Source organism: Protopterus annectens, chromosome 7.part0, assembly GCF_019279795.1.
Source record: "Protopterus annectens isolate FY-2018-M chromosome 7.part0, PAN1.0, whole genome shotgun sequence".
In the NCBI taxonomy this organism is placed as follows: domain Eukaryota; kingdom Metazoa; phylum Chordata; order Ceratodontiformes; family Protopteridae; genus Protopterus; species Protopterus annectens.
The window spans coordinates 1,698,007,842-1,698,031,565 of record NC_056739.1 but is presented as its reverse complement, the minus strand read 5'-3'; positions in this window follow the sequence as shown (position 1 = coordinate 1,698,031,565).

Sequence of the window (23,724 nt, the reverse complement as noted above, 5' to 3'; positions counted from 1 at the left end):
GTTTGTCTGTCTGTGTCAGTCTGTCTATGTTTCAATATGTCCACGTTTGTGAGAGAGGAGATAAAGATTCTGTTTTTGTTTGTATGAAGTAGGTAGAATGGCAAAGTTAAGCTAGAAGGAATGCAATAGGAGGATTTTTGTGCCAGCTCCAATAGTATTATTCTTTTGGTGTTGAATGTACTTTTATTTGAAGAAGAAACAGTATTACATGCCACTAGTAAGAATGCACTAAATATGCAAAACTGAGATTTCAGTTCTGCACTTCTAAGATGATTTTTGGTATCTTATTACTTGCACTTGGCAACTCTGCTTAAGTGTTTGTATATCCTACTCCTTAAAGGGCAGCTGCATTAACTACGGAAAATAGTAATATTTGCTTTTCCGAAATTTTGCCCTCCCTAGCTTTATCAGAATACCAATTCACAAAAACAGCACTGATCAACAAATGGTTGCATAACTGGAGTATTCAAAAGGACATTGATTTTTATTCATTCCTGCGATGATTTTTGTGAATAACATAAGTTTATTTGGGCAAGAATGGTATCATTTGAATTATTTAGGTGGTAAATTGGTTAATATCGTGAAACATTTGTTTGATTTTACCCAAGAACTGAGGTTAGTTACAACCATGCTAGACACCACAGGTTACTAAAAGTTTATCATGCTAATGCTCGAAGTTTGACTAATAAAATAAAAGAGCTAAATGTAGTCTGTTCAGTCAATAATTACAACCTGGTGAAGTAATACAGCTTCCTAGATACTAGTCAATTAGCTACCTGAGAAATAGTAGGATATAAGGAGAAGAGGTTATTTCTGTATCCAAATGGCTAAACGTTAGGGTATTTGAATTGGATTACAATTTAGAATTGATTTTTGTGAAAGTATTAGCTGCTGGCTCTGGTGTCACACTCCACTTGTTAGTTTGGTATAAAAGCCCTGCATTATTAAGCACTGGTCAACTTTGGTATATCAATGACTTGGTCAACTTTATGATTTATGATAGCCTGATAATATTAGGTGTCTTTAACTTTCCAGGGATCAGTTAGCCTGATGGCACAACAGCAATAACGTCAGAGGATGAATTTAATGATTTAAGTATGTTAAAACATTTGATTCAGATAATTGATTTTCTTACCAAATCAAAGAATATCTTAGATCTGTTACAAATATTCCAGATAACATTTCTGAGATTATCCAACTGTGTCCATTAGACAATTCAGATTACTCAGCTTTTGAATTTAATATAATAACTAAAGTGTTTTGCACGAATCAACAAAACAGTTTTATTAAGTCTAAGCTGTTCAGTTTGAATATTATTAATCAAATAAATTCTATAGACTTGAATTCCTCCAAGGCAAATAATGTTGTGAATAAATAGCAGGACTCTGAAAACATTTGTGAAGTTCTTTTGTCTGGCTATAAGAAAACAATAACTAACAGTTTACTCAGGACTAAACCTCCTTAGTGAAATACCAGTCATACTAAACTTCTGAGAAAAAAAAGAGGAAGAAATTTAGGCTCTGGAAAAGGTTCAATAAAAATGATTTAAAATGGGCCTATAACTTAGTCTCTAGAATGTTAAATGCCTCTTTGAGATTAGCAAAAAGTAAACTGAAGATAATTTATTTAGTAGCCCTTGTTCTAACAAATGTTATTCATACATTTGATACATCAGTAATAAGGTTAAATCTTTCAGACCAATTTCTGTTTAAGGTGAAGAGCTGAATGATGGAGAATTATTGTTGAATTTGCTCAATTAAAACTCCTTGGCAGAAGATGCTTCACTGTTTGATGATGTTTCTGATGTTATAATCTTAATAGAAGATGATTGTATGTGCCCAGTTTTCAATGTGACCCTTCTGCGAGCATCTTTAAATTGTATTAAACAGAGTAGTGATATGGGACCTGATAATATTCCAGCATTTTCCAGGCATATTGCAGTAAATACATTTTGGCTAGTATCATTCAATCTTTTAATAACCTGTTGTATTCTGGCATTGTTCGTGCTTGTTGGGAATTTTCAGACATAATTATAATTTATAAGGAGGGCCCAATGGACAATATAAGTAATTATAGACACATCAGTCTTACTTCGCTAGTAAGGAAAAGTTTTGAGAGGTATCGACTTTCTTTTCTTAATCAAGATTTCAAGGATGTTTAATGGACCTTACTCAACATGGTTTCACAAAAAAGGCATTCTACATTTACTAATTGAATTGAATTTTATGAGACAGTTACAATTGCCTTAGATATGGGTATGTCTGTAGTTGTGTTGTTTTGGTCTATTTGGATTTGTCTAAGGCTTTTGACAGTGCCCCCTCATTCTGCTATCATTGCTGCCATGCTCAGACACAAAGTTAATCCACATATTGTTCACTGGGTGGCTAACTGGTTTTGTGGTAAATTCCAGAGAGTAAGGCAGGAAATGTCACATTCAGCTTTATAACAAGAAATAATGATTGACGCTTGAGGTTTTGCATAACATATGCTCGACCCATCACTGAGTGCAGCATGTTGTTTTGTTCCTACAAGAAAGGTAATCTCCTGGTTTTCAAAGGTATTCAATGAAAATTTACAAGGCACCATTATTTGTAGAGATAAATCATACCTACCTAGACTGGAAAGTCTAGGCCTCTTTTCAATCAGTTACAGATATCTGATGGGGTAAACTTTGCATACAGAGGACTCTGGAGTGAAGAATGTCGATCTCTACTAAATACTGAATTGTTGAATGCAAACATATTAACCAGAGGTGCATATTTTACTTACAGAATTGAGGAGAGTCTTAAAAGCAAACTATTTAACATAGTTATTGGTTCTTTTACATATTTAACAGTCATTCATTGCAGATGTTCAAAAAACAACTTGACACCTGGTTGGGTCCCAGGGTGTATATATTCACTGAGGAGCCTACGTTCTAAATGGCCTTTGACAATTACACAGGGATTACTGAACAAGTGAACAATTAAATAAAAAGTGTAAGTAAGCAAAACGATTTTAGTATACAATAAAAGGGATACAGCACAAAGATTAAAATACATACTGGTACAAATAAAAAGCAAGGATGTACCAGTACACACAAATTATTGCCAAAATTTTATTACTTAATTTGATAACTATATTTGTGCAAAGGCATAAAGGTGCCTTTCTTAAACAATGTCCAAGGACAGAAGACTGCAAAATACACATTTTCGTGGAAAACAAGTACAGAATGAATCAGGTTACAAAAATAAAACAGTGTGCTACAGATGCAATGCATTTAATGCAGTATTACTGCAATTTCTACATACACCGTTGTATATGAATATTATTTTTAATAGACTGTTAACAGCCAAGTTGAGCATGATAACAAGCAATTTAAAATACTCTGAGGAATACTTATATGAAGAAATGAATGAACAAAACCAGACAGGAAGGGCTGTGTTTGTCTTCTAAGTTTATAGCCTTTAACACATTCAGAAATAAATTAGTGATAAGATTATGTGTTCTGGGAGGATCCAAACATATTTTAGTTTACCTGTGCCATTGATACAGAAAATAATAAAGGGGTTGCATGATAATAATACAATATTTATAGCTGAATGATAGGACCTCATGATGAAGAGTGAGAGCTCCTGTCTGTGACACAAGTGGACCAGTGTGCTAAAACATGGCCCAGGGGAATCAAGAGATAAGTGGAGGCTAGCTTTCCTCTTCCTGTGTGTCTCTGCAGCAAGAGTGATCAGGGTTTTTGCCCTACCTATCAGCCCCCTGACAGAGACTGGGTGATCAAAAATGAATAGTTAGTCTAGAAAAACATGTTTGTAGTGATAGGGAATGCAGAGAAGGATGCATATGTTTCCTGTGTTATTTGGTGCACTGTGTCTCAGTGGCAGGGAGAATATGGTTATTATCTAACAAAGAAAATCCTTTTCCACCCTGCAATAAACTGCAGATTATGTCCTCATAGCCTTCATCCTTTGCAAAGGGTAGAAAGAATGGGTATGCTGGCCATTCTGTAGGGTCCAGAACATTTAAGACATTGTAAATGTGGCAAAAACTCACCATGAAATAAACTGGATTTTTGCATTATTTGCACAACTATCTGATATTAAGTAGTGCAAGACAAATTTTACTAAATAGTTTATAAAGGGCTGGTCATGTGATATTCCAGGCTTAGCTATAGTGAAATTCCATCATCTGAATGCCTTGATTTGCCCTTAGTAGACTTCCTCCAAATTCCTAAAAGTCTTTAAGTTTTTTTATGCAAAGCTGAGTAACAGCATTTGGTTGATGGATGTTTAAAATTAATTTGTCTTCTAACCACTTTGATAAGAAATGGCAATGACCAAATACTGTGTTAGCAATACTTGCCTACACACACAATTCTGATCACACCATATTTAATTTTCAAAAGTTTGCTGACATATTAAAAAATGCAAATATACAGGAAGAAAAACATTTCTTAGCAGCTGGTTGAAACTGACCAGTTGACCACTCAATGGGACCAGCTTAGGTATAGAATGCATTAGGGGAAAACTAAAATACAGATACTCTATATTACCTTTTAACTTTGATAATCCACATGATAGCATTATCAAAGTATCTGTTAATGATCTGTGAATTGGATGTACCCCTACAGATCTGGTTATAATTTCCATTTCCATAGACTCAAATTACAGACTATGATTCTGATCAAACCATTTAAAACAACATTTCGCAAGCTCCCATGAAAACAGACAGTAATGGCATGTGTGTGCCTTAACCATTTCAAAAGACAAAGGCAGAAAAATACATCTTCAGTCAGAAAAGTGTGATACTCAAAAAGTACATGTAAAAATTAATTAGACATAAGTACTTCACTTTCACAATAACTAATGCTGAAAATGGTCACATAAAAAATAAAATCTGTTGTGTGCACAGCAAAAATGCACCACATTATGATTTTTTCACAATATTTACAGTGGTCAGTGCAATCAATATGACTAAACAAAGGGAAATGTTATCCAAAGTTTCATTCATACATGCACAAAAATAAACTGCATTTTTATAATACATCTATAAAAATATATATGTATATATTTTCATTTCAATGTGTGGCATCTCTTCTTAATGAATTTAACTTGCAATATCAGAAATCCTGTATGTTATAAATTTATTATTACATAATCATACATTTCTGACCACATATACACTTACTGCTATACTATTTACAATTAAAGTTGATTGTATAATTTACCTATTTGCTATTATACTTTGCTTAACACAGAATGTCCACAAACTCAAAGTTCACCATTTTGTCTGGCACAGCCAAAACTGCAAAATGATATAACAAGATAAACCACCAGTTACTCGAAAAAGGAAACCAAGCAGCTGTTCACGAGTGACTGTAAGCCACAAACTTCATCAGCTGATGAAGTTACTCTTCTTAGAGTGACGAAAACATGTTTTGTTTTTAAATAAACTTCGTATACGTTAAAACTACAGTACTTTGTGGCTTACAGTCACTCGTGAACAGCTGCTTGGTTTCCTTTTTCGAGTAACTGAGTGTGTTTTATGTCTTTTTTCCGTTTTTCAAGATAAACCACCAGTAAGCACACAAAGAACAGTACATTGCATACACATGCATTACAAATGAATACTGTAAAGAACAAAATCTGGAGCAGAGCAAATAGATAACATATAACATGGTTGTAGCCAGAACGACAGTTAGCTAAGTGTGATATAGAGAAAAAAAAGGTACATGCAGAATGTTCAAAAAACATAATTGCAATCCTCTGAGCTGTGAAAAAACAAGTGCAAATCAGGGGGTACACACTAAGTCTAAGGTTGCAATATCTTTGAGTGTTCTCCATACCCCAAGACACAGCATTCTCAGAGTTAGTATATCTAAGTGCTAGGGATATGGGGGTGAAGCCCCCCTCTGTCAGGAGGTACAGGAATGGTGATACCTCCTGTGAAATGTTTGAAACTTTTAACAACAACATTTACAAATCAGTATTTTTTATTTGAGCTGCAGTTAATTTTTCAAAGTGTCAAGACTCATGCTATCAGGTGTTAAATTTAAAATGCCCAGAAAGGTGAGCAGTGGATATGTTTCAGGTATTTGTGCAGTGTCTTTATGTAGGCCCTGAATTACTGAGAGAGCCTGAGAGGAAGTAAAGAAGTTTTATAAGTAAAGTTAAAAATATGAGAAAGCTCTCTAAACCAGAGGTACACGGGAAGTGACTTTAAGTAAGTAACAGGGATAGAAGAAAGCGTAGAACAGCCAGAGCTCTCTCACTGAGGAGAAAAGCAGGAGGCTGAATATCAACTGTATCTTCTGCAGAGTATGAGATGGTGTACCTTGCTCCAGAAGGAACCTCTTGCCAGGCTGCTTAGGGTGATAGAATGGGGGTGATAATGGAAACCCTGATAATAAAGTGGGTGTGACTCTGATGATAAACTGGGTAATGCTGTAACACAGCAATCACAGTGCTGATATTCCTGATTCTCTATGACAGAGTCCTGAAATGGTGTCTGATATGACAGGGACAGTACACAAAGAGAGCCAGTTCCATTCTAGGAAGCAGAAAGATGCCACACAGTTCCTGATTAGAAATATAGGATGTAACAGTAGAACTTATATGAAAGGCAGATGTTCACTTGAAAGAAAGGATTACAGACTGGAAGATAATGTATAAGCTGATATTTGGAAAGTCCAGTGATATGCCCCATTATATTGAGATATATGGAATTATGTAATTGCGGTCAATATCATATTACTACTATGCACTTTTATTAATAATCATCTGCAACATTTCCAGAATTAAGGCAAGGAAGGCAGCTTCACAGTTTCAGATAAAACAGCATTTTTCTTCCTCTCATATACAATAAAATACAATACTCTTGTCACTTTATTCTGGTAAGGTCACACATCACATATTGGAACAAGCTTAAGAATACTAATCTATTTATCACATTTGTCAAGATTGTCATTAACTAGGTAGAGTAAGACGAAAAAACTTTTTACCAGCACCCTTAATCTGCCATTTTGGCCATATAGCAGCTTTTACAATGAAGATACTTGGACTGCTCCATATAACCATTAAAAATTAAGTTATTTAGTTATAAATTCATTTACTTCAAGAATCAGTAAACTGCATCCACGAAGAAGGTTTTGAAAGTAGAAATTTTAAGCTGGTAAAGTGCAAAATACAAATGTAAAAATCTGATGTGCAAAATACAGATACAATTATCCAAAGCATGACACACATCTTTTCATCATACGTGACACCACAGTAGTTTTATAACTCACTGCTTCCTCCTGCTTCTAATTCTAAGACAATGGTGTTTTTAGTTCCATGCTGGCAAACAAACAGATTTTTCAATGTGATTTTCTATATCTGCAAACCCAAGAAACTCAGAAATGTGCAAACGTGCAGATATATACATAAACATACACACACAACCACATGCATACATGGACATATATATGTAGTTAGGAATGTGAGAAGAAAACATGCTGTAACAGATTCTGCTGTTGATTCCAAAGTGAAAAATACTGGCAACACCGTCAACTGAAGCTGTTTTATGGCAGTAGAATTTGTGGGTGTGCAATCTGCAGGACTGAGTTTAGAGTTCATTTTATGTGCATAATGAAGTCCAGGAAATGAGTCCTTTTTATATCCACCTCAAGACACTGCTAAAGATCAGAACTAGATAGACCCTGACAGCGTTGTACTTTTTTTTATATTTCTTAGATTTGTGCAATATCTCACAGATAGAAAATGAAAATAAACAAAAGCCCCATTTAATGTCTTGACAATTATTTTTCTTTTCGACACCACCACGGATATCCATATTCATTGTTCTTATGTAGTTAATGAGACATCATACGATGTGGAAATTTGCTTACATTGCTTCACAGAACTCGGTGGAAGTACGCAGCCTTTATGTTTTTTTTTTTTTCTTGTCCGATGGTGACATTTCTTCATGTTAAGTTATATGCTTTCTAGTATCCCAGGCACTTGTGAAGAACCTGCAAGACAGTTATCAATTAACATTAGTTAATTTAATTTTATGTTTAAAAATATTAAAGCAGAATTTTGGATCATCTTTTTTCCAAAGTAATCAACTCTACTTCAAAATATTAAAGTCAAATTTTATAAAAAAGAAAATATGGATAAGGACAAAAACACAAAAATGTCGATGCCATTTGCATTTATGATATGAAAATGATGCATGATGGAGATAACCTTTGTTTAAGCAGTAAAACTATTCCACTGCATTGTTTGCAACAGACCCTTCTGTCATCATACAAATATCTTCTTCTTATGCATTCTTCTTTCTTTCTTTCCTTCTCCTCTGTCTATCCTTTCAGTCTTCTGTATATAGTTATTCATTTATTTCCCAGTCATCCCTATGATGCCTTTCTTTCCTTCTGCTTATCTCTGTCTCTCTCTCTCTCTCTCTGTCCTCTAGTTTCACGATATCATTTGCCCATAATATATCCACTTGAATTCATCCACTTACCCATTTTTTTCCTTACCCTTTCATTTATAGACTACTTTAAGTCTCTCTCTGCTCGCTTTCTTTTTCTCTCGGTCCTTTATTTGTGTCATTCCTTCTAATTCTCATCTCACTCAATCCACTCTTTGTACCCTCTACCTCCACTGGCTCCTCATTGTTGTCTCTCTATTTCTGCTACTATAATCGCATGGCACTGGAATGTAAATGCTTTAATTATATAAAGAAATATCAGGGCTAGATTTTCCTTTAGGTACATTGTCGTCAAGTTTAGAAAGCCTTGATAAACAAATATAGAACTACATTTAAAGATAAACTTTATTTTATTTAGAGAAGCATTTCTTAACTATTATCATAGCTCAGTCATGCTCCTTTCAGTGACACAGATCAATGCTTTCATTCATTTTCTTATCAACAGAGGCTCACATGAGAAGCATAAGAAAATCAATCATCAGACTACAGGTTACCCATCTCTGTCACGTTTTGTGGCATGTTTTACATGAAGGAAGATGCCTTTAGTAAGCTATAAAAACAGTCAGTATGGAGTTACTACTTAATTTTTAATGTTGTGTGCTCTCTCAAGCAGCTGGTAAATCCCAGCTTAAACTGAATACATAAGTAAAAGGTCATTTTCAAAATCTAAAGAGGACCTAGTGCTTTCATACCTTAGTGACCTGGAATAAAAATAGGGAGCTCAAATTAAGATTTCTCCCAAATCTGACATAAAGGTTTTCTTTTTTTTTGAAGGTTCTTCTTTTCAAATGCAAACAACATTGTCTGCTGTGGCATTCTACCCATCACTGTCAACATGATTTTTCAGGCTTGTCCATCAGATTGAAAGTAAGATTTTTGGGTGTCTGAGTCAATTGTCTTCATGGGGTATAAAGTAAATTAAAGGAGGATTTAATGAAAGCTGTAAACACAATCTCCCCGACTAATTTGGAAAACACTTCACATATCACATGCTCACACCCCCATCCCTCATAAGATGCAGCACTAAACACCTCCTTCACAATTATAAATGATACAGATACTGAGGGATATAAGACGCTTTTAAATATACAGGCTCATAAAATTGGGAAGCAGTATATACACACACGCGTGAGCACATACACAGCACACACACACACACACACACACACACACACACACACACACACACACACACACGCACACACTATAACACAAGTTTGTGGCTGTTTTGTCATACCTCTGGCTGTATTGTAGTTGCTTTGTCAGTTATAATACATCTACCATTAACCAGTAAACAGTGGCAAGGACAGAATATGTACCTATGGTATACCTTCTCTAATGCCCATCTCATTCTGCTGAAGCAGTTGTGTAACAAGGAGAAATCAGTAAGTTTCAGCTATCATAAACCATAATACGCACTTCTGACACTTCTCATGCCTGTGCGCATTTATAGTCAGAGATGAAGACAAAGCACTTGAAAACAACAATTCAACATTGGAGATGGCATAAGCATGACATTGATTAAAATATTAACAGAGTGTTTTGCCTTTTATGTCTGCATTTTTGAAACAACATTAAGGTGTACATCTGGAAAGTTACCATGTAAATACAGCAGTATGCAGGCGCTAAGATATTAATCGTCTGTATTAATGGAGAGTATGCATGAAGATGTTGGACCTATCATATCATGCACTGTTTTAAGTTTATAATGGCTTACAAAAAGATGAACTACTTGTTAAAAAAAATAATAAAAATAAAATAATAATAAAAATAACCTATAACAAAAACACATGAAAAGTCTTTGACTGCTAATAAAAACATGTTAACAGCTATGAAAAACTAAAGCAAATAAAGAATGTTTACAAATACTTTTCCTAAAACATTGTAATAATACATTCCTCTGTCTGTGGTATATTAAGCTATGAAGAAAAATAATTTTCTTCTGTCTTGAACATTCAGGGAAAATGGCATTATACATGAAAATAGATGCCAGAAACAGACAAAAAGGATGTCTACTACAAAGTGCCAAAACCAGAATGCTTGAAGTGTGCTACCTAGCACATGCTATGAATGTCTCAAATGCTCATTAGTACTGTCAGAATACATAATCAGATAAATGGGAGTTGTAATATATTCAGAAGCTATTGGACACCTATAAATGTTATTGTTGTACACACATCCAGCCAGGGACACCTTTATCTACAGTGTGACATGCAGTACATACATAGAAGTCCTTCCGGTCTGGTGTTCTTTTATTCAATATAATTTCCACCTATTTAGATGCCACTTTTAAATCCACTGAGAGGGAAATCCTTATAATTTTACTATCATTTTTATTATTTGATTTTCCTGATCTTACTACTCATTCTATGCATTTTATGCTGTGCTTTTTATATCCTGTTATTTATTTACTTTAATTTGTGTGCACTATCTTTTCAGTTTAGATACAGCATAAACGTTGTGAGTACACACTATAAAATACAGGAGAATTTTAGCATCTTCAGTCAGAAATCACTGAAGGAAAGTAGAGTAAAAAAACTGAATAGTAGCTCATGAGAGGCAAAATGTGTGTATGTTGGCAAATACTGAAGCTGATTGTGTAAGCACTTTACAAGAATATATAAACCCTCCCTTATATTATCCAACTAAGTATTCAAAGCTTCTAAGAATTTCTCTTACATTTAGTAAGTATTCAAAGTACAGACAATACCGAAGCCATTTTATATGGCGAAGTAATAAACTTACGTTATCAATCTCATTAACACTGGGCACTTGTGGAGGACAGTAAGCTGTGTAGTGCAAAACGGGAATGTGTATATTCCACTTATCTGTGGGTAGTACTTTCACATGGTACACACCTGAGTCGTTGACCACTTTTTTTTGCTTTTGGTACCAGTGTGGAAGACTGATCACAATAAGAAGAGAAACTGGAATTCAACCATCATGCACTAATGTTTATAGGACAAACAAGGTCTAAGCCTTAATGCACTGTTGCCTAGAATGTATTTCTTGCTGTGCAGTTTGATGGTACTTGAAAAGGCATACTTTGAAGCTCTTCTAAAAGATTTACATTATCTTACAAAACACTTTCATCCAAAGCTATATATTCTTCAAAAGAAAGATGAATTAATTTCTGAATATGGACCTCTGTGTAAATTGACAGAGCATTGTAAGTTATGAGAGGTACTGACTGAGATGTTGACAGAAATGATGGTGCATGTGTTATTCATTATAAGCAGATACATTAAAAACTGTAGACAAATTACTACAGTTTATAATGTCCATTACAGCTGGTATACAAAATACCATGCAGTTAACAAAGTAGTAATTAAACCCATCTAAACACCACAGTATTTTCACTGTGACAAACACTAACACTTTCAGAATGAAATGAGTATTGGTTTAAAGAAAATTGTCATACAAAGTGAAAAAATGTGATTTTGCCAAAAGTGTAAAAGGCAGGTGAATAAATGCACAATGCAAAAGAAGGAACTTGGAACTATTCCAGTACACAAATCACCTACTGAAGAAAGCATGCCCAAATGTAAATCTCCACCTGATGATGACTGGAAGTATAGGGTGTTCATTATCTGCAGCTACATAATCTGACAACTAACTGATCCAGAGACGTGTGTGTTACACTGTGGAGGTGTCAGTCTGAAATGGGCATAGAACGTCAATTAGATCAATAGTGCTAACTGTTTCTGTGACTGGTTATGAAAATAGTGTGCATATACTCCATTAGAAAAAATACTTTGTTGCAAAAGTCATCCAAAAGCATTCTAAAGTCTAAAGGCATGATAATGCTAAAGTTACATTTGAAAGCAAAAGAGAATTTCTACTGCTGCATGCGTGTGGTAAAGCACTCATACTGGAATGGATCTAGTAACTAGTCAAGAATATCGGATTTATTTTCAGCTTCTGCAGAGAGCTAGAAGATGGCCACCAAAAAGGATCCACTAAGATGCAAAACAGCACCCAATAGATTCTTAATGTATTGAAGAAAATCATAAAAATAACGCCAACATGAAAGTCTTTGGGTGTTGCAACTTAACTAATGCAAGTGCTATAAAGGTGGCGCCTAAGAAAAACAAAAACAGACTGATGATAACAATCCCAGTCCAATAAACTGTTAAAATTGAAGCTCCGTTAGAAAATGGTGCTGCTGAGCCTGGATGCCTCACTAAGTAATAGTTTCCATTTCTTCATATGTAAAACAATTAGAGGGAGCCAACAGCAGTCTAAAGGGAGTCTAAGAGTTAGACTTATTAATGTGTAAAATTAAAGAAAATATAGGGTTTGCAGCTAATAAAATGGCTGCCCATTTACAAAGATTTGCAAATGATTCAAAAGCATCATTACACAAGAAAATAAAATATATAACTATGGACATTCAGAAAAGCAGCAAAATAACACACCACAAAGAAAATTTTAAAAACTAAATACAATTCTACATATTTGTCAGTGCTTTTAAAACTGCATGAGCATATAGCAAATATCAATGCAAATAATTAGAGATACTGTTCCAAAACAGTTATAGAAAGTAACAATAAAGCAGCTCTAACATATTAAAGCCTGTCAAGGCAGATACATTTTCGGACATGTGACTGAAACGACTCCCCTTCCAGATGGGAGGATGGCCATACCACCAGACATAGGCACAAGGACGATCATCACCCACCACATAAAGGAGGTAGCATTACCCCAAAGTACAGTCACTACTGGCCATAGACATTTGATCTGGAAACATGCCTGTTGGGCAAATGTAAGCAGTGACACTTCAGAAATACCGTATTAATGGAGAAACATTCATCATAACAAAATGACTCAAAAAATCCATTACTTTCTCAATAAAATAGACCATTGCTGCAACTAGTGGAGCAGAATGGCTTTATTTCATGAAACAAGATGAAACATTTGTGACACAAAAGTATAACTGCATTAAAACACAACAAATGTAAGATATTTGTGCAGTACTGGGACAAACTGTCTTCATTTTTCAAGTGCTGATTAAGTAAACAGAGTAGGGTGTTTACCAACTGTAGATATTTTAGATATTTTATTTGTTATATTTTTATTGATCTTTTGTTAAACAAATTAGTTCCACTAGGCTAGTGTCCTCTTTTTAGGAAAGACCTGAGGTGTTTTTTATACTACTAGGGGAAATTTGGTCAGGACATTGAGAAACGTCCCCTACTCTTTTTAATAGGTTCTATGAACTCTTTTGAATCCACCTGAGCTATCACCAGCTCAAGCAGTTATTTAACCAAATTTGACATCTAATTCTTATTGCATTATCAACTTGAAAACAAAGCGGAAAGCTCATAATGATATTTAATTTTTGGTTAATAAGGCAGACTCAGTAAGCATAGTTGCCTGTATTCACAGCCAACCCAGGAGCACTTTATATCTAAATGACTTGCTCACAGCCACAGTGTCTACAAACACAGACAGACAGAATCAAACCTAAAACTATTTGATGAAGCTTATTATGAGCCCACAAGCCTTATCTTTCTGTACTAAACTGCCATATCCTGTGCATCAGCTTTATGAAAATAGCCTTTTTTATTAACAGAGGACCATTTGTTTTTGCATGGTACATTCCAATTTCTTCTATATGAAATAATATAAAAACTTAAATCTGAATACCTTTTAAATAAACAGGAGTTATGCAAATTTAAAACTGTATATCTTTGTCCGAAGCCAAGTATATCTTTAAAATATCTTCTAAAGCATGTGAATAACTGCTGAGGAAAATGTGCCAAAGGATCTATGTTCAAATAGTGTTAAATTAACAGCATTATTGTTGTTGCCTTTTTTTCAGGTTCTGCAATTTCACATCTACAGTTTGACCTGCATCCAACTTGACACATCACAGCATCTTTGTATTGATACCAACCTCCAAAGAAAACAACACAGAAAAAAACTGTGTGAATCAGCAGAAGGGCAACAATGTTATTAAAGTGTAGGCAGAGGCTTAGCATAAAATAAACATGGAACCTGCAATACATTACAAAGTGCAAAGCTACACTCTTCTCCAAGTCTACAAAATACATTCTGACAGTACTGGCAAACTCCCAATAATGCTCCAATGCCTGTTCAAGAACAAAGAATTGATCATTTCTTCTGCAGCCAGAAAAGAATCTACACTGTGTCTCCTGAATCACAGACTCAGCTGTTGGATGAACTCACCTTTTTAGCACCCTAGCATATGCTTTCCCAGGGGAGGCTGTGTCAAATCAAGATAATCCATACGTAACTGGCATACACCATCCAGCTTCCCATTTGGAAAATGAGGAGCACAGCCTTAGATTTTCAACCCATAGATACTGTCCCAGCATTCCATGCAATGCTGAAAAGGTCTGTTAACCACAACATTGCCAACAACATTCAGGGTCTTCATCATCTCTGGATGAATGCCATCCACTCTGCAGCCTCAACAAAATGAGCTCATCTACCAAAAAAAACATATAAAAACATCATCTGTTTCCACTGCTGGCTCCTCATAGAACACGTCTATCAGATCCAGGAGCTTCTCAAAATATTTCACCACTCAACAATGTTTCCATTTATGAACAGCATGAGCAATATCCCATCTTGCCCTCAGGAGTCTCCAGGAAGTTTTCCCAAGTCCCTTAGAGGACATTCAAAAGTAATCTGGTGTGACCTCTCTAAACTCCTGCTGCACTCAGGCCTTCTGTTCGGTGACTGCTGCAACCTATTTGGCTTCCTTTTCTACCACTCAGTCAGATCTAGGGCCCCCTCTTCTACCACTGTGCAGGGCTGTTTCTATAACTTGCCAGCTTCTCTCACTACTGTTGTCTACAAGCAAGTCCTATGATTAACAATGGAGCAAGTACTGGCCACTTTCTGGATACAGATCCTTGTCAGTGCCTCAACTGCTGAGGTCTTGAACAGGGTCCAGGTATATGAACGCTCTTCAAGAGGTGGGAATTTAAGTCATCCTGCATTAACTAGGCATTCCCAGGATATCAACTCTATATATTTGAGTTTCTTGTGTCTAGCCAGCTGCTACCTCAGTCATCTGACTCAACGCAAAACCAGAAGACAATTATTTGACAGTTCAGCACCTCACTTAGCCCAAGTGTACAGAATATACTGCCTGAGGTCTAGCAGAACTTCTACAAAGTTAATAGTTTATCTTTGCCCCAAAGTACTCTGGTTCCACATATACTTATAAGCATTCTTGTGTTTCAGCTTGGTACTTGCTGTGGACAATCTAAGTCAGGAAACTGGAGCCTGAGGACATTGGCAAGCCAAGAAAGTACAGCCAGTGGTCCTAAGCATTGCAAAGAGTCATTTGGGGTTATAAGGGCACCTTGTATCTCCTGGGCGCAGTCCACAGGAGGTGTGTCAGGGAAGAGTCCACTGCCAGGAAGCTCCAGTGCATTCAAGATGTTCATAGGTTCATAGGTGTGTACTAGACTAATGGCCCTGGAGCATTTACAAGCCTAGCCCATAGGATTACCCTGGCATTGTGACACCCGACCTTAGTTTCTTGTGCATCTGTCAAGTACAGCCACTGGTTATATCTCTTAGCTTGCCTGGGAACATCTGGGGATCCAAAAGAATGATCTGTAAACTGTTGCCAGTGAGAAGGACATCTGGTCTATACTGTTCAGTTTGGTACCACCGTGACCCTCACCAAGCCAAGCAGTTTAGAAAACGACAGTGGTGATGATGGTGGGCACATGATCCATGGGATGCTACAAACAGCAACAGAGAGCTAGAGACAGAGAAATGAGGCAGACAATTCTCTATATTCATTCATCCCCCTGCCTACTCATTGCATCCAATTCATGGTTGTTGGAACCTATCCTGGAATTCAGTGGGGACAAGGCAGACCAATAAATTCCATATGGGACAGTAGTGTACTGCAGCTGTGTAGATACACACGCACACACACACACAGCCACACAAACACATGCAGCTTGGAAGATTAACAGCTCACCAGCACTACGTCTTTGGCTGTGCAGATACACACACACACACACACACACAAACACACACACACACACACACACACACAAGCACATGCAGCTTGGAAGATTAATAGCTCACCAGCACTACGTCTTTGGCATGTGGTAGGAAAGCATAGAATCTAGTAAAAATCCACATGAACAGAGGGAGGATATGCAGACTTCATAGAGGACATTTCATATGAAAAATGAACTGCAGAACTAACTGCTGAGGGACATCAAATCTAACCACTGTGTCAATTTGTTGCAAGCTAACCACTGCATCACTGTTTTACACAACCTACAGCACATAGGTGTTTTCCTAAATGCTGACATTCCGAAAAATATTAATATTGTTAAAACCGTAACCAGAAGAGAAACAATTATTAAGTCTTTTTTCCAAACCCAGCACAGGGGGTAAACAAGGAGCACTCCTGACCATGAATCTCAACAGATCAAAGACCTTCCTCTAGAGCAAGTGCATTACTTTTATTTGTTTGTTTGTTTCTTTCTTTCTTTCTTTCTTTGTCCATTCCTCCTTGGAAAGGTGGCTTCCTCTTAATAAACCTGTTGTCAAAATACATGATCATGGGTGCAGTAAAACAACTACGTGTACAAGACTTAACAAGGACTACACCTACACAGGCCAAGTAAATGTCTGACAGAGCAAAAGCATTTCCTGAATTCAGTTAACTGAAGTGTACTATGCAGTGAGTTTAATCAATTACTGAACTTCTACCAGAAGGATTGGGAGGATGGCCTAATGGTTAAGGTGTTTGTCTTACAAACACAAGGTGCAGGGTTTGAGTCTCCCAAGGAATAATTGGCTAGGCTTAAAATGGCTCTCAAGAGCTGTTAACCTACTATCAATCTATTAACCTAAAATGGGGAATCTAGTGTCATATATAACGAAAACATTCCATCTCTCACTTCCATACTTATTCATAATGTATTTATAGCCACTAGTAATAAAATACCAAATGTTGAAATAAATATAGTAGCAAATGTTAAAATATTCACTGTTCTGTAACAGCAGTACTTTTTTTTTAATTAAGCAACTATTAGTTAAGCAGTGAAATCATTATGAATATTTGAAACTAAACAGAAAAAAAAGAATTGTGGAACAGATTAAAATCAGTGGTTTTGTAATAAGTGATGCAGTTATTTTGTTCTACATTCCTAGCTAATAAAGATCTCTTTTCTGCATTTGCCATTCATGCACTTATGAAGGTGATTCTTCCCTCCCCCCTCTCTCTGCACCATTGCCCATTTTACAGAGTCATGGGGAGAAACTTTCTGGGCAATTTAATCTCTCCAGGGTGTTACTTGGCAAAAATCCTTTCCACTGTCAGTTTTCAAACCCTTTTCCCCTCCCCCCTCCAACAGGGCTAGACTGAATCTCACAGCCCCTGATATCTTTCTTTCTGTACAGACACATGCTGCTTATGCAAATTAGGGTCTTTTCTTCTCCTTCACAGTTTCAAGACCTCAAAATTGAATAAGACCAAAAGCAGGTTTCCTCCTGCTAACTCCTTAGCACAATTACACATCTATTCTTCTACAAAAGCCTAGCATGGAAAAATGCTAAATTAACAATCTGGACTATTTGGCTTGAATATTGGGGCTCCTAATTATTCCAGTAATGGAATTATCTGTTTAAAATGTTAACTGGTAAAGAATAATAGTCAAGCAAAGTCTCTGTACAACTTGTATCTGAAACTTAGCAAAAAGTGCATCTCCATTTATACATCAAATTTAGAGTAAATATTTAAACGAAATATCTAGAGTTGTGCAGAATAGTATTCAATTGTATTTTTATAAACATTTTCCTTTCCTTCACCACTCTTCTATATAAATGCTCCCCTAAAATGTTATTCTTACTATTAATTTCTATTTGAAATGTTTTTCCACTGCCTGAGATTGTTTTTATCTAATGCCTGGTAGCATGCTAGTTCACACTGTATCAGTGTTTTGAAGTGTTTAGGATGCAGCCACAACTAGAACTGTAGGAAAGAAGCAGTCTCAGGGAACAAGACTGAAATACGTGAGTGTGCGTGTGTGTGTGTGTGTGTGTGTGTGTGTGTGTGTGTGTGTGTGTGTGTGTGTGTGTGTGTGTGTGTGTGTGTGTGTGTGTGTGTGTGTGTTTGTGTGAGGAGGAGTGACTATACATTAAGGAAGCTTTTTCTCCTGTGTATGCTGCAAAATATCAGCATCCATTTACAAAAATAGCTGAACAGCGTAATGTCTAGAAAACATTGACGTTGGATGCTAACAGTTCATTGTATCTTACTGGGCCCCCTTCTCTGAATAGTGCCTCATGGAGACATTGTTCTTGTCAACCTCCTTGTCTCATGGTGAAGTTTATGCAAGTGTGCATAGGAAGGCAGTGGGGGGGTCATTTTAGGCACCCATGAATGTGTCAAAAGAATAAAAAAATAGAGAGACAGTGAGTGGGAAAGGCAGCCTTCCCCCAACCTAATGAATATCAAGTTTGCCCTTGAACCTCAGTGGGCTTTGCCATTCCCAGGCCCCAAACAAGAGCCCCAGCATGTCTGAGCCCAGCTGCAGGGAGACTGGACTATGGGTCATCTTAGACACATTGACAGGCCAGCTACTTGTACTGCATAGCTCAAGTCTACCTCAGTCTCTCCCCTGGCAACAGTAAAGAGAAAGCAAACCGACTCGAAAGGACTTCTGTGTACCAAAGCCAGTGAAAGTGAAGGGTGTAGCATTTGAGAAATAATCTTGCATCTATTAACCCCTTGTTCTCATCTTCATGATATATATAATATGGTATTCTTTTTATTCAGCTATATCAGCAACATTTAGACTCATAAAAAACATTTCTACAGCTAGATTTTTCCCTACTAACTACAGCTGTAAGTGGTTAGGGGAAGTAACTGCTGAAATCACCTGCCTCTTGTCAGAACACCACTTCGTTATATGTCTCAAATGCAGCAGTGTAGGATAGCTGCAAGATTTCTGCCCTTAGCTTTACCTTATCTCAAGACTTATGTGAGTTTTTAACACATTTAGACAGTTTTAATGATATGTAAACAGTTAGCTCACTGAGCTAAGTACACACAAACATGCCAAATTATTCACTGTATGAAGCATGGTATTTATAGACTTTTTTTGAGTAACCTAGTAGGCGCAACTGTCACTTTTCAGGGGTGAGTCAGAGATAATAATATGGAAAAATGACTCATTCAGAGTCACATGTCTGGGTAGAGAGTGCGGGAACCAAACTCAGGACTATAGAATGTAGTACATTATCATCTCGGAGCCTTAATCTTCTGCAGTATATTGCCATAATATTATTGCACAAAGAAGGAAAATGGTGTCCTTACTAGCCATTTGGTATGATTTTTTGAAAGCCATTCCTATTTATTTACATATGTTAGCTATGAAGGTGAATGCCTATGATTGCTAGGATTTTTAATGCTTGCAGACTGAGATATACATTTGTTAAAGTAAGACAGGCTTTTTATGCTACACTTCTGGACTTTCATGATTCCATTCCTGCTACAATATAGCCCTATGACATGGGTCTTGCTGCTATGCTATAGATTTTTTTTCTGTCTATGATATTTCATTATGTTATGGGATTTCATTCTGTTTATTATATTTGTGTTAAAATTTATATTTCCCCTGGAGTCTAGCTAATCACTTTTTGAGTCTTCAATACATGCTTTATATGCAAGTTATTTTATCAATAAAACTATATTTTTCACACACTTAAAGATTACATACTTCTTGGAAGTAAAACACATAGCCAAAATGAGCAAATATCACAAATGTCAGGGGTATTTGCTACAAAATGTCAGAAACCAATGCTACAGTGAACAAGAAGCTTTGTTCTTAAAGCAATATTATTCACATTTGATACTGGTACCTTCCTGAAACAGCTTTTACAACAGTGCAATATACATAGCCTCATAATCCAGTAAGCATTATTAAGGTTTCATGGCTTTATAAATAGCTTGCATTCTTAAAAAAAATTGTAACTGTTACAGGTGTATTGGAAATATGAGATTTTACACTAGAGCTCCAATAAATTCTCAGAAATATAATGTTTGCATATTAGCTGGTAATTCACATATTTACTCATTATGTTTGGACCCTGGAGGGTCACTTGGAGACCACTACCAAGTCTGCAAGGCATAAATGAACAAGAATGTAGTTAAACTACAGCAAAACAGTTACAAGAGCATGACAAAATACAGTGATAATACTATATAAACATATTCTGGGTTTATCAGGAGGAGCTCATCATCTTCTGAATTATGAACTCATTAGACATACAAAACACAATGGTATGAGCAAGGCAGAAAAACAAGGCTTTTGTGGTTGAATGCAGAATATATAGCTAGATATACTGGTATTTTTTTTAATTCACTAAGATTCTCATCCTTCCATATAATTTCAGTATCCCTGAGTAGAAAGATCAGATCTTTGCTGAGACCACAAGTACTGGGGAAGAGCAATGAAGTGTCACTGATACAAGCAGTTGTTGCAGCTGCATAATGAGAAGTGAGGCCACTCATGAATACAAACAAGCTGAACTCCTGAATGGGGCTTCATAGAATTCTATAACTGATGGAAAGTATAAGAACTAAAGCAGGTAAAGTTTTTTTCCACATGTCTTAACAAATTAAATGCAAGTAACTTGCTCAGAATCATTCAGTAGGCAAATGGAGGTAAAACAAGTCAAACTCTGTACTATTGACTATAGGCAGCAGCTCAGTAAGAGAGTGGAGCCCTAATCCTCTGCACTAATTGCCAGACTGGGCTTGCTAGTGACAAAGAAAGTAATTAGAAAACTTGACAAGAAGGGTTACAGTAAAGCACCACAGAGGAAAAAAGTGGACAGCCTGAAAGAAAGATAAATCAAGTCTCACATTCTTATGGATTATGGCAGCAGCAGTTGTGTAATTTCTTTTGATTGTGATTCATCCAAACCACATTTTGTTACATTGTGCACAGAAGTGGGGTCATTTACTTTTTCTGACTGTTGTGCAACCACTGAGCTGGTATATATAAATGAAATATAAGAGTCAATCTATCCACAAAGGATTGTAGGGTGGAAGCACTTGTCCCCCAAGCAAAGTTTGTGGGGTTTTTTACTGTTTTTGAGTTATACTTCTTGATGTAAAAAATAATGAAATATAACTTTTTTCAGGATGAGTCAAATGAACATAGATAAACTGTTTTTATAATGTTACTGAAGACTCTAACAATCAGATGTTTGCCCACTGCAGTCAAGATGTCTGTCATGGCCTTCCTTATGACAATATAGGTGCTCTGACATTGCTGAAATTTCTTTCCTGCAGGAAGTCAGAAATTTACTTAAAGAGATGCAGTCCTGAAACTGAGAAAACAATTTCACAGATTCATAGGTTGTTACTAGGTCTACAATAAATGGAACCACAAGAAGCTCAGTCACATCACCCAAAACTACTGGGAGACTAGCAATTGTTCCTCATTAAGTAGATTTTCCACACATATCACTGATGAAAATTTGTAATCCCCCACCCAGTCATCTATATTGGTATTAAAGGTTGCTAGAAAGTTCTCTGCTTGATAGGTACTGACAGCCTGTTACAGAAACAGGAGATTATTTGGGTCAGATAACTGCCACATCATCTAGTGCTGCTGATATTGTAGTCAAGTTTAGGTCTTTAGAGCAGGTTCATAGGTTCACAGGTAGGTACTAGGCTATTGGTGCTAGGGCCTATATAAGCCTAGCCAAAAAGGTACCCTGGCTTTCGCCACCCAAGAAATTTTTTTTCCTGTGCCCCTGTTGAGCAGAGCCACAGAAGTGATCCCCAGGGTGAATTTCCTATTTCCCATCCAATCATCAAGATTTTTCTTGAAGAGTGCTAATGAAGAGCTTTGTTTGATATAGATAGGTAGTTTATTCCAGAGTATGGGAAGTCTCTGGGACAGGAATCTATCCCTCCAGCATGTTCTGTTTATTGTGGTGACAAGGTTTAGGTCCCTAGAGAGTGTAGCTCAAAGGGATTGGGATTTCTTTAAGTGGAGCATGTCCAACAGCTCTGGGTTTGACATAGCTTTGTATGTTAGGCAGAGGTCGCCTCTGAGTAGGCGATATGTGACAGAGTAAAGCTGGAGTTTTTTGAGACGGTCTGCATAGGGCATCTGTTTGAGGCCCGTAATCCTCTTTGTGAGGTATTTCTGTGGCCTTTCCAGTTGTTGTAGATGTCTTGGGAGGAACATACCAAAAGTGGCATTGTACTCAATAATGGGTCTAATGAGTGCCGAGTAGAGGGGAACAATGACCTCTTTTTTCCTGGATGAGAAACCTTTTGTGATGAGGTGTACCACGTAGAAGGATTTCCTGACTAATGTGGCGATGTGATTATCAAAGGAGAGACTGCTGTCCACCTGTGTCCCAAGTTCTCTTATCACACTTTCTGTGTTAAGTAGACTACCGCCTATGTGGTAGTTCATGGGTACAGAGTTTTTACCAAAGGGGATGACAATGCACTTTTTGGCATTGAGCTTGAGGTCATGGCTTTGACACCAGGCATCTGTCTCAGTGAGGCCCTTTTGTAGGATGTCCACATCATTAGGAGTTTTGATTTTGGCTCCTAGTTTACAGTCATCTGCGAACTTCGTTAGCCAAAGACCTTCTGTGTTACCCTGTACTTCACAGAAGTAGATACCAATCAGGACTGAACCCTGTGGTGCTCCACTTGTCACTGGTCTGAAGTCGGATTTGGAGTCTGCTACTTTCACAGTGTGGGTTCTGTCAGTGAGCCAGTTGCCAACCCATCTTGTGACATACGGATTTATACCTAGTTTAGTGAGTTTATCTATAATTCCAGAGTGGGGGATGGTGTTGAAAGCCTTGGCGAAATCTAGATAGGCTGTGTGAACCACCTTACCCTCGTCTACGGCTTTGGTGACTGCTTCAAAGAAGTCTATCAGGTTTAGGAAACATGATCTGCCTTTTACAAACCCGAACTGGGTGGGGTCCAGAGTTTGGAGATTACCAATGTCTTTGTTTATAAGTTCCATGATGATACGTTCCATGGCCTTGCAAACCAGGCTCATCAGGCTAATGGGGCAGTAGTTCCCAGGGTCCGTGGTGACTCCCCCTTTGTGGAGTGGGATAACCGTCACTGTGCGCCATTCAGTGGGCACAAAGCCTGAGGTGAGGCTATGATTGAACTTGGTACTTAGGTGGGGTGCCAGTTCGTTCTGTAGTTTGTGTAGAACACAGCCTGGGATGTTGTCAGGTCCCATGGATGCTGTGTTC